Source organism: Ranitomeya variabilis, chromosome 7 (genome assembly GCF_051348905.1).
Source record: "Ranitomeya variabilis isolate aRanVar5 chromosome 7, aRanVar5.hap1, whole genome shotgun sequence".
Lineage (NCBI taxonomy): Eukaryota > Metazoa > Chordata > Amphibia > Anura > Dendrobatidae > Ranitomeya > Ranitomeya variabilis.
Window position 1 is genome coordinate 205204374 of NC_135238.1, and position 15855 is coordinate 205220228.

Below are 15855 nucleotides of genomic sequence, written 5' to 3' on the forward strand. Positions count from 1 at the left end.
ACGTAGAGCCGTGAAAATAAAAAAATCCTTTTTTTTCCCCTCAAAAATGAATTTTTAGCCCCCAATTTTTTATTTTCCCAAGGGTAACAGTAGAAATTGGACCCCAAAATTTGTTATCCAATTTGTTTTGAGTGCGCTGATACCCCATATGTGAGGGGACCACTGTTTGGGCACACATCGGGGCTCGGAAGGGAAGTAGTGACGTTTTAAAATGCAGACTTTGATGAAATGGTCTGCGGGTGTCACGTTGCATTTTCACAGCCCCTGATGTACCTAAACAGTAGAAACCCCCTATTTTGGAAACTAGACCCCCCAAGGAACTTATCTAGATGTGTGGCAAGCATTTTGAATGCACAAGTGCTTCACAGAAGTTTGACGCAGAGCCATGAAAATAAAAAATATTTTTTTCCCCACAAAAATGATTTTTTAGCTCCCAATTTTTTTTATTTTTGCAAGGGTAACAGGAGAAACTGGACCCCAAAAGTTGTTTTCCAATTAGTCCTGAGTACGCTGATACCCCATATGTGGGGGTAAACCACTGTTTGGGTGCACGTCAGAGCTCAGAAGGGAGGGAGCACCATTTGACTTTTTGAGCGCAAAATTGACTGTCGCATTTGGAGACCCCCTGTTGTACCTAAACAGTGGAAACCCCCTAATTCTAACTCCAACCGTAACCCCAACACACCCCTAACGCTAATCCCAACCCAATCCATAACCTAATCAAAACCCTAACCCCAAAACACCCCTAACCCTACTCCCAACCCTAACCATAACCCTAATCACAACCCTAACAGCAAAACACCCCTAATCCCAACCCTAACCCTAATCAAATCCCTAAGCCCAACACACCCCTAATCATAATCTCCACCCTAACCTCAAACCTAACCCTTATCCCAACCCTAACCTTAACCCTTATCCCAAACCTAACCCTAATCCCAAACGTAACCCTAATGCCAAACCTAACCCTAATCCAAACCCTAATCCCAGCCCTAACCCTAATGCCAACTCTAACCCTAACTTTAGCCCCAACCCTATCCCTAACTTTAGCCCCAACCCTAATTTTAGCCCCAACCCTAACCCTAACTTTAGCCCCAACCCTAGCCCTAACTCTAACTTTAGTACCAACCCTAACCCTAACCTTAGCCCTCACCCTAACTTTAGCACCAACCCTAACTCTAGCCCCAACCCTAACTTTAGCCCCAACCCTAACTTTAGCACCAACCCTGACCCTAGCCCTAACCCTAAATTCAGCCCTAGCCCTAACCCTAGCCCTAATCCTAACCCTAATTGGAAAATATCATTACATACTTTTTTTAATTTATTATTTTTTATAAAAGGGGGGGTTATTTACTATTTTTTTATTTTGATCACTGTGATAGGATCTCACAGTGACCAAAATAAAACAAGAGGAAGAATCTTCCTCTGCTGGCCGGCACATCACGGCAGGCGCACTGCGCATGCGACCGCCATTTGCTTCCCAGAGGAAGAAGCCAGCGGCCAGGAGAGGACGCAGGAGGACCCAGGGACACTGGTGAGTATAACAGGGTCCCCGATCCCCCTATTTCTCTGTCCTCTGATGTGCGATCACATCAGAGGACAGAGAATGACACGACGCTTTTCTTTTTTTCTTTTTGTGGTCGCCGGTAAACAGTTAATTACTGGCGATCGCAAAACGGGTCGGTAAAAACCGACCCTGGTCATGTTCTTTGGGGTCTCGGCTACCCCTGGAAGCTGAGACCTCAAAGATCTGCCAGGTGCCGGCCGCCAGGCGCATGCGCCCGCCATTTTTTGCCCGGAAAAAGATGGCGGCGCCCATCGGGAGACACGAGGAGCATCGAGGGAGACGGGTATTGGGGGGCTATCGGGGACCCCATTTCTCTGCCCTCTGATGTGCGATCACATCGGAGGACAGAGAAATTAAATGGGAAATCACGTTTTGGGGTTTTTTGCGGCCGCCAGTAAACGGTTATTTACCAGTGATCGCAACCCGGGGGTCGGTAAAAACTGACCCGAATCATGTTCTCTGGGGTCTCGGCTACCCCCGGCAACCGAGACCCCAGAGAAAATCCGACTCTGGGGGGCGCTATACACTTTTTCCACAGTGCCGTTAATTATACTTTATGATAATGGTAAATTTAGGTTGGTATGGTTTATTTTTTAAAAATATCAGAAATTTGACAAAAAATTTGAACAAATTAGCAATTGTCAAACTTTGAATAATTATCCAAGGCCGGCATCACACCGTATGAAAAATCGGTCCGAGTCTCCCTGCCGACAGTCGCAGGAGTGTAATGAGAGTATCATGCGATTTTAGCATGAGCTTTTACATACAGCATTTCTCTGTCATTTACACATCGTTTTTAAAGGAAATATTCACACACACACACACGCACACATGCACGCACGCACGCACACACACGATAGATAGAAGAAAAGCCGGTAATTCATGTGCCGCGTACAGTATAGTCACAGAGTATACAGTTGTGAGCTGATATTAATAGCCTGGGAAGCTCCATGAGTATTACCCTCTTCCCAGGCTATAAACATCTGCCCCCAGTCGTTGGCTTTCCCTCTGCTGGTTACGAAAACTGCGCAGGAACCCATGCCATTTTTTCCCCAAAAAATAATTATTTATTAATTAAATACATGTCCATTACACACATGTAATACATGTAATTTTCACATACACTGTACTAATTGTATTTGTCACAGACATCTGTATATCTACCTATTCTATTTGTATTTACTGTATGTAATCCATCTCTTCCATCCCGTCGGCTTCTGCAGTGATATTACAGAACACGGCAGATGAATTGCCGGCTTTTCTTCTATCTCTCTATGCAATATAAATACATATATATATCACTGACATATATATATATATACATCTATTCTATGTGTATATATCTATTCTATTCTAACTTGTCACTCTGTGATTATACTGTACGCGGCACATGAATTACCGTTTTTTCTTCTATCTATGCAGGGCTGTATTTTCCACTAGACACTTGAGGGCACTGTAGTCCAAATAGAAGAAAAAATGAATGGCACTGAGATAAATGTAATGAGTTACTGGTATAGAGGGATAAAGTCTGAATCATTGGCACATTATGGGAGTAAAGTCACTTGGTGGAGGGTGCTTGCCAAGAAGAAACACGCAGATAAATCCAAACGAAGAGGAAAGCAGCAACACTTCCGTTTTGTGACGAAGAAACCTTAGTCCTTTATTTCCCATATAAGTTCATGGACAAGGCTCCTGGCTGTAAAAGACTGGGGAATGAATTAAATGAAGGTGCTGTCACCGAAGCTGCGCCCTTTGGTGGCATAAACTCATATGAACTGTAAGGGGGAATTTTTATGAATATTTTCTCACGCTAGAGTTCATATGAGTTTGTGCCACCAGGGGGCACAGCTTCTATGACGGCACCGCAAGTCAACGAAGCTGCATTCCATTCATTCCCCAGTTTTTACAGCCAGGGGCAGCTGCATTAGCAGGCTCCTGGTTGTAAATGTTTTTAACCCCCTTGAGATGGATTAACATTGTGGGACATGACTGTACTGTGGACAGGTATGGGATATTGTTGTTTTTTTATTTTTCCTTTTTTTTCAGAAGACGAGGGTCGTCACTTGGATTGAGCGTACAACAAAGATATTAAAACCCCATGTGTGAATTTATTTCATTAAAATACTTTATTATTAATGTGTGTGTGTATTTTTAACCCTTTATTACTATTCAACAAAGAAGGAACCCAGTGTATGTGAATTACTGAGCCCACAAGAAGAGAACCAAACTAAATGACCCTTAAAATATATTTTATTTATATCATTAAAATAAAACAGGTATGGTACAATTAACAAAAAAACACCCAAGGGAGCAGGAGTACATCTGAACCTATATGTACCAATATATGGTCCGCGTCACTTAATTAGAATATTTGTAAAAGCCTGTAAAGAAAAATAAAACAGGCTCTGAATGGCTTTGTTTATGTGTGGTATTACCCATTTGAATAATAATAATTATTCCGGGCACCCCCGGAAGAAGCCAAGGGCGAAACACGCGTCGGGGCGACAGGGGAGCACGGAATCATCTGGAGACATCTAACCTTGATACCGGTCACCGTTTTGGATTTATTTCTCCGCTGTTCTATCACGAGGTAATATGTAGCCCAAACCTTAACACAAGCATTTGCCAGTATGCCAGATTAGGGCACTAGGCCGATAATTAATAATTATTATTATTCAAATGGGTAATACCACACATAAACAAAGCCATTCAGAGCCTGTTTTATTTTTCTTTACAGGCTTTTAGAATATTCTAATTAAGTGACGCGGACCATATATTGGTACATATAGGTTCAGATGTACTCCTGCTCCCTTGGGTGTTTTTTTGTTAATTGTACCATACCTGTTTTATTTTAATGATATAAATAAAATATATTTTAAGGGTCATTTAGTTTGGTTCTCTTCTTGTGGGCTCAGTAATTCACATACACTGGGTTCCTTCTTTGTTGAATCGTACTTTGTGAAGTGCCAATTATTCTGGGACATTTTGTTGAGTAACCCTTTATTACTATTGGATTAATAATGGATAGGTGTCTTATTGACATCTCTCCATTATTAACCTGGCTTAATGTCACCTTACAATAGCAAGGTGGCATTAACCCTTCATTACCCCATATCCCACCACTACTCGGGAGTGGGAAGAGAGTGGCCAAGTGCCAGAATAGGCGCATCTTCCAGATGCGCCTTTTCTGGGGTGGCTGGGGGCAGATGTTTTTAGCCAGGGGGGGCCAATAACCATGGACCCTCTCTAGGCTATTAATATCTGCCCTCAGTCACTGGCTTTCCCACTCTGGCGGAGAAAATTACACGGGAGCCCACGTCAATTTTTTCCGAGATTTAACCCTTTATTTTAACACCTAGAGCTCCCAAATTTTGCACATACACACTACTAACATTAGTAGTGAGGAATATATAAAAATATAACAGATATGAAATGGTTTACTGTATGTAAACCATGTCTCATATCCTGTCGGGTTTGATGAGGAGAAAGAAAAAGCCGGCAATTGAATTATCGGCTTTTATGCTATCTAGCTCTGTATTAAATATATAAATATATAAATATATATATATATATATATACAGTATATATATGTGTGTGTCAATGATATATATATATATATATATATATATATATACACACCTATACTATTTGTAGACTTTTACTTTAGCTATTCTATTTTAACCTGTCAATGTGTTTTTACTGTACACCGCACTGAATTACCGGCTTTTCTATAGAACACCGGAGCGTATTTCTCGCAAGTCACACTGCTGGTCCGTGTGTAATCCGCATTTTTCTCGCCCCCATAGACTTTCATTAGCGTATTTCTTGTGCAATACGCTGACAAACGCAGCATGCTGCGTTTTTCTTAGCCCGTAAAATACGGCCGAGAAATATACGGCTGATGGAAGCTGCCACATAGAGAAACATTGGTCCGTGTGCAATGTATTGTTTTTACGCCTCTCACTTGTTCGTATTATGCTGTAGTTTCACCCTGGCCTAAAAAGGCCACATATTTGCCAGTGTGGTATTTCCGTGACAGTCCTCATATATTTGTGTGCTCCAAGTTTGGTCATTGTAGGCTGGTGTACCACTTTTTTTGCTGTCTGTTATTGAAATTATATACAGCACTATTTAGCATAAAAAAATATAAAAAGACCACATATTTGCCAGTGTGTTATCGCTGTCAGACGTCTGATGTAATTGTGGCCTACAAAAGGTGGAATTCAGGACTACATTCAGCTTTATTTGCTGTCTGTTACCCTAGTTCAGTACACTATTTTAGTTAAAAAAATTAACAAATACAGGCCACATATCGAACAGTGTGGTATCTCGTTAAAAATACTTCTTTTTGTGCTTGTTGATGGTGCCAGATGAGTTTGTGTGCAACTGAAGATGCAGGGCATGAGGCATCTTTGCATGCACCATGGACAGGGGATTGGCTTCCACGCACAACATCGGAAGAAGCAATGGCATCACCCGCAGACACCGTTCATGGAGCCTTGTGTTCAACCAACAAAGTCAGGTGCTTTGCAACCATGTGCCTGATCATGGTTGTGGTGGTTAGGATGGGAGTTTTGCTACCCCTGCTGATGCAGGCATGGCCGTTGGTGCATATGGCCTTCTGGGAATTATCGGCAGAGTCTTTCAAAAACAACCAGGGTGTTACGGGGTCATTCAGTGTCTCCCTCTCCCACACCACCTCCTTACCTCGACCACCATCTTTCGGTGTTCCCCAAGGCTCAGATCTAGGACCCCTACTCTTCTCCATGTACATCTTGGGCCTCGGACAGCTGATGTAATGGCACGGTTTGCAATATCATCAGTACGCCGATGACATGCAGATCTACCTATCTGTACCTGACATTACCTCCTTACTGACCAAAATCACACGTCTTGCCGCTATTTAATCCTTCTTTTATGCTCGCTTTCAAAAAGTGGACATGGACAAAACCGAATACATCATCTTTCAACCATCTCACGCTAAATAGACATGAGAGCTGTGTATGCATTATTCGGTACCACTTTAGTAAGAGGGAAAGTTTGCCCAAGAGAAAATGATTTTCCAGACATTCATGGCCTTTTTTGCACATTAATTTTCAGCTGTGATCTTCATCTTCTTGGTGTTGATGTGGTAAATTTCAAAGTCATCATCAATACCATCATCGTCCATATCTTGTAAAGAGGAAATCTGGTGTTTCCCAGGGTCATGGTTATCTACGTTTAGTGGCACTCCGTTAACAGTGTTCGCAGGGGTGGATTAAGGGTAGCCAGGGCCCCGGGCTGTTCAGACACTGTGGGCCCCCCCGGTCATGTGACGGGGGGGTCATGTGACGGGGGGGGTCATGTGACGGGGGGGTCATGTGACGGGGGGGGGTCATGTGATGGGGGGGGGGGTCATATTATACCCGAACCAGATTATTCCAGAAAAATGGCCGGGCCCTACTCTACTGTAACCTATTAAATATTTGTTAAAATCTGCAATATAATTTAGGTATATTTTGACCAATAATATCACATACAAGGAACAAATACCACCGCGCCATGACCAGACCACAAATTACAAACACAGTGATCGAATAATATCACATACAAGGAACAAATACCACTGCACCATGTCAAGACCACATATTACCACCACTTGGTGACCAAATAGCACATTCAAGGGACAAATACCACAACACCATTTCCAGACCACATATTACCACCACATAGTGACTGAATACTACAATACTGATCAGTAATAATAAAAAAAACAAACACAATACTATCACCATAAGTGCCAGTATTCACAGGAGATCTATACTTAGTATGCAGTGTCTGTGTAGAGGTAATACAGAGATCACTGGTGACATTATACACAGGAGCTCTGTATATAGTGTATAGGTAATACAGTGATCACTGGTGACATTGTACACAGGACCTCTGTATATAGTATAGTGTATAGTGTCAATGTATAGGTAACACTGACTCACCAATGACGTCTCTAGGTGAAGTCCTTCATCTTTCATCCAGCACAGACCGCCATCATTTCTTCCAGCCAGGACTCGTTTCTGCAGGAAATAACACAGTTATCTCGAGCTCTGCTTGCAGAACACATTACTTAATTTTTCACAACTTCTACATTACACATGGAGAAAAAAAGGCGATATAGAGTCACTCTGCACAGTAACAGGACCGCCCCCCCCATTTAAAACAGTGTACTAAAAAAATAAAATAAATACATCACTGCAGTAATAATATCCCTTAACTAGCCCCTATGGCAATAATATTCCCCACCCTGGCCCCGTGTGTCTCATTCCTGGCTCCTGCCATATGTTCTCCCATCCTGCACTCATGAGTATCCATTCTACACCATATGATCTCCCCATCCTGCCCCATCTGTCTCCATCGTATTCTCCTGCCCCATGATCCAATCCTGCCCCATGTCTTTCATTCTGCCCCGTCTCTACATTCTGCCCATGCCTCCAGTCCTGCCCCCAGTGTGTCCAGCAATCTGCCCCAGTGTGTCCAGCATATTACCCCCAGTGTGTCCAGCAATCTGCCCCAGTATGTCCAGCATATTGCCCCAGTAACCAGTCCAGCAATCTGCCCCAGTGTGTCCAGCATTGCCCCAGACAGTGTCTCCAGCAATCTGCCCCAGTGTCTGACTCCAGCATATTGCCCCCAGACAGTGTGTTCAACAATCTGCCCCAGTATGTCCAGCATATTGCCCCAGTGTGTCCAGCATATTACCACCAGTGTGTCCTGCAATCTGCCCCAGTATGTCCAATTGTCCAGTATTGCCCCCAGTGTGTCCAGCAATCTGCCCCATTGTCTCCAGCATATTACCCCCAGTGTGTCCAGCAATCTGCCCCAGTATGTCCAGCAATCTGCCCCAGTGTCTCTAGCATTGCCCCAGTGTCTCCAGCAATCTGCCCCAGTGTCTCCAGCAATCTGCCCCAGTGTGTCCTCCAGCATTGCCCCAGTGTGTCCAGCAATCTGCCCCAGTGTCTCCAGCAATCTGCCCCAGTGTGTCCTCCAGCATTGCCCCAGTATGTCCAGCAATCTGCCCCAGTGTCTCCAGCAATCTGCCCCAGTGTGTCCTCCAGCATTGCCCCAGTATGTCCAGCAATCTGCCCCAGTGTCTCCAGCAATCTGCCCCAGTGTGTCCTCCAGCATTGCCCCAGTGTCTCCAGCAATCTGCCCCAGTGTGTCCTCCAGCATTGCCCCAGTGTGTCCAGCAATCTGCCCCAGTGTCTCCTCAAGCATTGCCCCAGTGTCTCCAGCAATCTGCCCCAGTGTCTCCAGCAATCTGCCCCAGTGTCTCCAGCAATCTGCCCCAGTGTCTCCAGCATTGCCCCCAGTGTGTCCAGCAATCTGCCCCAGTGTCTCCAGCATTGCCCCAGTGTCTACAGCAATCTGCCCCAGTGTCTCCAGCATTGCCCCAGTGTCTCCAGCATTGCCCCAGTGTCTCCAGCAATCTGCCCCAGTGTCTCCAGCATTGCCCCAGTGTCTACAGCAATCTGCCCCAGTGTCTCCAGCATTGCCCCAGTGTCTACAGCAATCTGCCCCAGTGTCTACAGCAATCTGTCCCAGTGTGTCCTCCAGCATTGCCCCAGTGTCTCCAGCAATCTGCCCCAGTGTCTCCAGCAATCTGCCCCAGTGTGTCCAGCAATCTGCCCCAGTGTCTCCAGCAATCTGCCCCAGTGTCTCCAGCAATCTGCCTCAGTGTCTCCAGCATTGCCCCCAATGTGTCCACAGTCCACCGTTAGCTTATAAAAAAACAAAGAAAAAAAAAAACAAACAGTCTCCTCACCTTACCAGCGCTCCATGCGGTGAGCTCCCTCCAGCCGCGCACACTCGCCGGCGACTGACAATGACGTCAGACGCCGGCGACGTGTGAGCTGCGGCCGACTTCAGCTGCCAGCCTCCAATTGGCTGGCTGGCGGCTGTTGTTAACTATTGAGGTGCGGGCGAGCGCCCGCACCTCAATAGGAAAGCGCCGCAGCGCCGGAAGGGGCCCGGTGAGCAGATGAGAAGGGGCCCGATGCGGACCCCCTCTCTCTGCCCACCGGGTCCGGGGTGCGGGGCACATAAATGCCGCCGGGCATTCAGTCACACTCCGGCGGATTATCAGAGGGTCAATCTGCGGTGGCCCAGGGCCCCCCCAAGCCACTGGGCCCTGGGCTACCGCCCATATTGACCCTCTGATAATCCGCCCCTGAGTGTTCGTTACACGAGAACAAATAATTTTTGACTGTGACATTTGGATATTATTGGTAATCTGTATGGGTGAAGATTGAGAAGCTTGTGCCACGGGTGTGTTTACAGTTACGAACTGTGCACTCCTCTATAAACTTAGTTTTTCACAAGCTCCATCAGTTTGTTTGGTTTTCCTCCAACACTGATCTGCTTTCTATAATTTGGCATCTCACGAACATGTTGCACTTTGCCCTTTAGACATGTTGAGGGAGGATCTAAATTGATCCTTCACGGTTAACTCAGTGATTTTCAAATTAATCTACAGGGCGTTGCCGGCAACTGAAAATGACCAGACGGAGACGTGTGTCTCTGTATGGGGGATCGAGCAGATCTCTGGCCCCCGTTTATTGTGTATAAGTTTTAAATTATACTTCAACCAATCAGCATAAGAACACGCTCACAGTTCTTAACCTATAAGAATGCAGGAAAAACTTAACCCATGAGGATACAGGAAAAATGGAAACTACAGATATGGTCATGTCTTTTTGGCATAGTATGTGTTTTTCTAACAGATGCCTCAGTCTTGTATAGTGATACACCCCCGAATCTATTATCTGGCTCGAGTCAGAAGACTCAAGGTCTTTATACCAATTATGAACCATAGCCTAGTTGCATACCAGGCTTGTGAACAACAAGATAAAGTTACTTCATGGCAGCTGTAACCTTTTACCTAATTAAATAACAGAATTTATCTTTAAGCAACAAGAAAATGGAGTCAAAAACACAAAATGGAGAATCTAGCACAAAATGGAGAACCTTTCATAATTTGTTCCTTCACATTCCCCCCTAGATAAATTTTGTTAATTAATGTCCAGCATCAGAGGTACTATCCCAAGCTCTAAGCTCGAGGGGTACTGGTCTTCACATGACTGGTGCCATGTTACCAGTCATGGCTGTTGCGGCGTACCCGTCCCCCCTGTATACTAGAATTTACAAATAACAATTATTGATAACAGTGGTGGGGATCTTTTGAAGATAGCCATGCGCTTGGCTTCAACATCTTCATCAGGTATCTTCGTGAAATCGGTGTAGAGAAGAGCAGGGGTGGCAATGCTTTTGGTTCCATCATTAATTGTCTTAGTGCAGAATTTCCTAATACATACAGAAATACACCAAAAAAAAAGTTTTAGTATTACATATATAACAAGGATAAAGACAATATATAACAAACTTTGCAAGATTCCAGCTATCCAGCCCCCAAGTCCCTGAAACCAATTGGCTAGATTAGACAGCAACAGTAGTATTAAATATATCCAATATATCCCAAATTTGATCATCTAGATCATCTAGATCTAACCAATATATCCCACATTTGTATAATCATAGGGTAAATAAAAATAGAACTGACAATTTTATTGGCTATACCCATCTGTACTACTAATCTTTCATGATATTGGACAAACTTATTATTCAAGGATATTGGGGAATTTAGGCTGTCCCATATGGTTACTAATAATAATATAGAAAATGCGAAAACCAAAACATTATGTCCCCTTATTTGCTACTAGTCTGTTTGACCAGCTTGTAGTGCTATACGTGGATCCACGTCGACCTTCCTTCCAGCTTTACTGACATAGGAGTAATGAGGACTTGGTAGGGACCGTCATACAAGGGTTCTAGTCTGTATTTTCTGACATGGCTTTTCACGACCACAAAACCACCAGACTTTAAGTTGTGACAAATATCGGTTTCTGCTGAATCTGGAAGGGAAGAAGAAACTAAAACATAGATATTAGCAAGATTTTTACTAAGCTGAATAACATATTGAACAGCACGGTCAGTTTCTTCTGATAACTACTGAGGCTGGAAGTTTTCAACTGGGGGCCTAGCACCAAACAATATCTCATATGGGGACAGGCTAAGTTTTGCCTTAGGGGTAGTACGAATATGGTACAGTACAATGGGTAGGAGCTCTGGCCATGGAGCCGTAGTCTCCTGCATCATTTTGGTCAATTGTCCCTTCAGTGTGCCATTCAGCCTCTCAACTTTCTCACTGGATTGTGGATAGTATGGAGGGCCACAGTGGATCCAAACATTGTCAAAACCTCCTGATACACATAGGACTTGGTCACTTTCAACGACTTCTGGAACACCATATCTGCATATAACTTCCATCACCAGTTTCTTCGCTGTAGTCTTTGCAGTCACGTTGGTAATAGGAAATGCTTCTGGCCAACTGGAGAACATGTCGACAACCACCAGACAATATTCATACCTTCCAGACTTAGGCAACATGATGTGGTCCACTTGGAGCCTTTGGAAAGGATAGTCGGGCTTAGCAAGATTTTTCGGGGGTACATGTTGAAGTTGACCGGGATTGCAGGTCTGACAGATGTTACATGCACGGTTGAGTGTTGTCAGCACAGTAGAAATACCTGGAGCCCAGTAGAATTTTTGTACATTTTTTTCCTCGATGTGTGGGCCATGTACCCACGTGGCAATAGCAGGGTACATCTGCTTAGGGAGACACACAAGTTGATCCTTTTTCCAGAGACCATTGTCCATACGTGCTCCATCAGCCTTCCACTGCTTCACTTCTTCCTTTTGGGGACATTCTCTGCATCGTCATTAAGCGGTCTCGCGGGGTCCGATAGAAAATCTCAGTCTGTCGTCGATTATCAGGTTCCTGTAGAGTCAGTGTTTCTTGTAACTGTTTACGCTGAGAGCGTGTGGTCACCATAGTTGGTATGTTCAGTTCAACGGGTAGGAAAGCAGCAGCTTTAGCTTGCATATCCACAAAGGCGTTACCAACAGTGTGTGGACTTTTCCTAGGACCGTGCGCCTTAATTTTGATAATGGCCACCTGGGTAGGTAATTTGATTGAGTCCATGAGGGTTTTAACAGCTTCAGCATTCTTCACTGGAGTCCCGGCGGTGGTAATAAAGCCTCGATTGGCCCACAGGGCTCCGAAATCATAAGCAATACCAAATGCATACTGTGAGTCTATGTATATATTAGCCCGCCTGTCTTTGGCCAGAACACATGCAGTAGACAGAGCCTGAAGTTCTGCTTCTTGTACTGACAGTGAGGGAGGGAGTGCAGCTCCGTGCACCACAGTGTCTTCCGTAGTAACAGCGTATCCGGGTGAAATCTGCCAAACTCCTCAGCATATCTTAAACCGTCTTTCAGGGCATTGTAGAGAGGTTGCATAATGCGGGATGCGTCCGGTATCCACCGACAACAATAAGTACATAGTCCAAGAAAACGCTGGAGTTCAGTCTCATCTTTTGGAAAAGGAAGGGAGCTGATGGCTATTTTTCTTTCTTTTGAGAGGTGTCTGACACCCTGAAGGAGACAGTGACCCAAAAATATCACTTGACCAAGGCAGAACGGAAGTTTCGAGGCCGAAACCCGACAGTTCAGATCTGCCAGATACTTGAGAAGACTAACAGTGGCAGCAATGGCTTCCTGCTCTGTTTGTGCACACACAAAAGATCAGCCACATTATATTCATCTGCATAGGGGTTATACAACGTAAGGACCATCTGACCATCATCTTGGAATTATATTCTGGAGCGGAACTGTGATAATAAATCTGCCCCAGTAAATTTACCGGACATATAGAAGAGATTACGAACTGAGCAGTAACTTCAGTGAAAAGTCCCACAGGGATAGGTTTTATAAGAGTATATTTATTGGGTCTGCCATCTACACTGATTAAAACAAACTCTTGGTCTGAGAATTGACATGACGGGGCTTGAGAGGAAGTGAGATTCCCATACAGGGTTAAAAAGGGGTATTGGAGACTGGACTTGTGTACGATGGGAGGAGGGCAGGGGCTGAAGTCTGTTACATGGGCCACTGATAAGGAACAGAGCTGTGTCCTTGCAGCTGTGTGTGGGTGTGTGTGGGGGGGCTGAGATTGGAGCAGACATCGCTGTGGCTACAGATTTAACCTTTAATTTCCCTGCTGATGCAGAATGGGCTTTTTGTTACAATGAAAATCCCAGATCTCCAAATACTACCATAAGACGCCCATAGAACTTCTCGGCAGTCCAGGATATATTGGTGCCTTGGCTTTAAGGGGCATAGGGCTTACAGTCGGGAGTAGAGGCTTGATTTCCTGGGGAGGGACCATATCATCTAACAGGGAGCCCCCCTGTTTCAAATTATTATTTTTAATTATTTATCTTTCTAACACATTAATCTCAATCACTTTCTCAATTCCTTCCTGCACCACAAAACATTCAGTTTTTTTGTCATAGTAATAGACAACTTTCATTTTTCAACGTGACAAAAACAATCAGAATTCACTTCCTCTGTTGAACCTCAATTTGCTATATATCAACCACTCAACTTGAAGCAGGTGAATCTTTTACCAATCTTTCAATTACACTGATAACCAAACAATCTCTTACAAGTTTCCTTCTAAAACTAGGCACTAGATTTCACTTTCAATTTACAATATTTCTTTGTACTTCAAAACAATATTGTCGCTTTAAACAAAACACAGATCTACCAGCGCGTACTACACCAAGAAGATACTGTGAAACTCAAGAGCGCAGCCACGTGCGTGCCCCCCCACACCAGAAACACAGCATAGATAAGAAAATCACAGCATTCCTCAGCGAGTCAGCACAGAAGGGAGAAAGCAACAGCGCAGCTGCTCGACCCCTCCCATCGGATATTTTAGAAATAAACACAGAAACGGAATACAGCAGTTCTCAGACTTAATTAATTTCTACAAAATCTTCATCGCACAATTCACATACCAGAACACCTTAGGAAAAAAACAATAATTGAGAATATTTTCCCTGCATTCCTGACAGATTTCTTTCCCCATCTTTGGGCTAACAATATCAAATTCATCACACAATTCAAAATCCTTTTCTTCCACGGAAACTGATTCTCCTTTAGAGCTAAATACCCTTACTTAGTCGTGCATAATACCGATGGCCTTACGGTTTTATTCCACTGGGTCTCTCTGTCCCCCGCTGGGACAACCCAAAAACGCGGTACTCAGTGAAAGGAGGAGGGCATCTTAGACTTCCCTCCGGACACCTCTGGATATATTTAAATCAATATATACCTGAGTTACGTATCCTACCCAATCTTCGATCACCTCACCGCGCCTGATTCTAACAGTGATCAGGAATTCAGGATATTTTGACTGTAAATAGAATTACATCACTGGTCAATCCGGGGTGTCCGTCCCTTATGAGGTATGGTTCGAGCACTGGGCTCCCAACGGAACTACACCTCTATATGATTCCACCCCAAAATCATCCCACCTTCGGGGACAAACCTCAGATCCTCTTTGCAGCAACAAACACAGGAAAACCACACCAAACGGTCAGTCTGGACCGTATAACTGCCAACTTACCGTGGTTGTTGTGGGCGATGACCAGTCCCAATTTTCCAGTGCCTGTGTCCGGTCCGAGGATCCTTTGTCTTGTTGTCCTCCGGGGGCAGAGGCGTTCCTGCTTGGGGCCCCACGTTCTCGGGTGCCAACTGTTGAGGGAGGATCTAAATTGATCCTTCACGGTTAACTCAGTGATTTTCAAATTAATTTACAGGGCGTTGCCGGCAACTGAAAATGACCAGATGGAGACGTGTGTCTCTGTATGGGGGATCGAGCAGATCTCTGGCCCCCGTTTATTGTGTATAAGTTTTAAATTATACTTCAACCAATCAGCATAAGAACACGCTCACAGTTCTTAACCTATAAGAATGCAGGAAAAACTTAACCCATGAGGATACAGGAAAAATGGAAACTACAGATATGGTCATGTCTTTTTGGCATAGTATTGTATAGTGATACACCCCCGAATCTATTATCTGGCTCGAGTCAGAAGACTCAAGGTCTTTATACCAATTATGAACCATAGCCTAGTTGCATACCAGGCTTGTGAACAACAAGATAAAGTTACTTCATAGCAGCTGTAACCTTTTACCTAATTAAATAACAGAATTTATCTTTAAGCAACAAGAAAATGGAGTCAAAAACACAAAATGGAGAATCTAGCACAAAATGGAGAACCTTTCATAATTTGTTCCTTCACAGAGAGACACGTGCGTCTTTGGTTTGGCAACATATTTTTGACAGGTAT